The 2373-nt window shown below is 37.0% G+C and overlaps 1 pseudogene; it reads left to right on the top strand.

Moving 5' to 3' along the window:
- Positions 1 to 262: 262 nt before the first annotated feature.
- LOC127124412 (uncharacterized) lies at positions 263 to 362 on the top strand (annotated as a pseudogene).
- Positions 363 to 2373: the final 2011 nt, after the last annotated feature.

Below are 2373 nucleotides of genomic sequence, written 5' to 3'. Positions count from 1 at the left end.
AATTTTCTGGACCAGAGCATCCACTTTTGCATTAACGTGATCAAGGTTACTTATCTCGTACATGCCAGTTTTCGTTTGAGGTTTTTCCACCATTGTTCGTTCGGTTCCCCACTGATAGTGGTTTTGGGCCATGCTCTCGATAAGCTGTTAAGCATCAACATAAGGTTTGTTCATTAGTGCACCACCTGCAGCGGCGTCTATTGTTAACCTTGTGTTGTACAAGAGACCATTATAAAATGTGTGAATTACTAACCAGTCTTCCAAACCAAGGTGTGGGCAAAGTCTCATCATGTCTTTGTATCTTTCCCATGCTTCGAAAAGAGACTCGTTGTCTTTCTGTTTAAATCCGTTTATCTGAGCTCTTAACATAGCTGTTTTGCTTGGCGGAAAGTATCGGGCAAGAAAAACTTTCTTCAACTCGTTCCATGTGGTGACAGAGTTTGAAGGGAGAGACTGAAGCCATCTTCTAGCGCTATCTCTTAATGAGAAAGGAAAAAGACGAAGTCGAATTGCCTCCGAAGTGACACCATTAGCTTTAACAGTATCAACGTATTGGACAAATACGGATAAATGAAGGTTTGGATCCTCGGTAGGATTTCCAGAGAATTGGTTCTGTTGTTTGCTTCGATTGCGGGCGGAGCAATACTTGAATGCGGTTCATCTTGCGATGGAGCGGCGTAATCTCTAAGAGCACGAGCTGGTTCTGCCATCTCGGTTATCGAAGGAAAAATGTTTTTGAAATCAGGAAGTTCTACAGGAGGGAGATTGTTTGCAGCACGATATTCCTGAATTCGTCGTAGGACTCGGAGATATAGTTCGATATCGTTGATTCGTAAATAGAGCGGTTCGCCTTGTGAGCGAGCGCGTGGCATACAAATCAACGAAAGAAAGAATAGAAGAAAAAGAAACCTTAGTCTCTACAGCGTAACGGAAGAGTTACGATATCGATTAAATAAAAGTCCCCGGCAACGGCGCCAAAAACTTGATCACTCGACTTTATGAGTCGAATTTGGGGTACAAACTGCAAGTGCACAGTTCTATCGCGTAGTTTTAAAAGATATCGATCCCACAGGGACTTATGAATCGATATACCGTTATCTAAGGTTACTTCGTAAAGCTAAGGTGGATAATGGTTGATTATTTGGGGGAAAAGCTAAAAACTGAACCAAGATCTAGATTAAATATTAATAAAGCGGATATCGGTATGTAGTTCGTCGTAATTAGGAAATCAATTCTTCGTCGGTTTCTTGGTTTTAAAATAAATCTTTTCAGTTGACTTTATTGATTAAAAGTTTTATCTCAAACTCTCGCTCTGTTGAATAAACCATGATTTTATGTTAATGTAGCTGTCACTTATAATTAAGTCAAAAACCATTTTTTGAAAGCAATACAGTCCATAGAAACTCTTTTCAAGAAAACACTGACCGTTTAAACACCCTTATCTCAAACTCTCGCTCTGTTGACTTAGGTTATATAATTAAATTCGAATGCTTAACTCTCGTCCTCACATTCAATCTTTAAAAATACTTTTTGGAAAAGATCGGAATTTAATTAACTCTAAAACTTGCTCTCGCCCTGATCTAGAATTAATGTCTAATTTACACTGTCCAGTTAAAACCTCAAACTCTCGCTCTATTGATTTTAACTTCTTTATGTCTTTTACTTTCGTAAAAACTTTTGTTATTAACCCTGTAAATTGAGACCGTAAAAAGAGTGATTTTAATTTTAAATTAGATTAAACCGACTTAGTTTTGATTCCTTATTCCGCTTACTTTACATACCGATATCTAAGCGAATTAGCCAGACATGCTAAACAAACTAAAATACTTATCATGCATAAACAGACTCATCCCAGACAGATAATATAAATAAATAATAAAACAAAGCATTAAATAATAATTAAAGAACCTGAATGAGTTAAACAATAGTCTTGAACACTCCACCACAAGCCGGTAGGATTTGTTCTTGGATTCTTCAATTAAACGACAAATTAAAACGAAGGAAATAAAAACTAGATTCTAACGTAAGGTTAGATCCGGTAAAAAGGTACACAATAGTTTCCGGTGTAGAAACTATTGTGCGAAAAGAATTAACTAAATGCTAAAAAGGAAAATAGAAATTGCAAGGGAAATAGTGTAGAACTCGTAAAAATAATAAATAAACAATAATGCTTAAGTTGCTGAAAAAGAAAATATGCAAAAGCGAAAACGGCAAAGGAAAAAATGTGGAAAAGCTTCGGAACCCTTTTTGGTTTTGCAAGTGGCTATTTATATTGATGCTTGAGTAACCGCTTTCGCTTCCAAAAAGGTCTTTAACGTGCATAAAAGTTGGGCGTGGATATAGGGCTCAATACTCCCTCAACGTCTCTGAGGC

The sequence above is a fragment of the Lathyrus oleraceus genome, chromosome 2, assembly GCF_024323335.1.
Source record: "Lathyrus oleraceus cultivar Zhongwan6 chromosome 2, CAAS_Psat_ZW6_1.0, whole genome shotgun sequence".
Classification (NCBI taxonomy): Eukaryota; Viridiplantae; Streptophyta; class Magnoliopsida; order Fabales; family Fabaceae; genus Lathyrus; species Lathyrus oleraceus.
The sequence above is the reverse complement of the archived record's forward strand: the minus strand, read 5'-3'. Positions and strand labels throughout refer to the sequence as shown.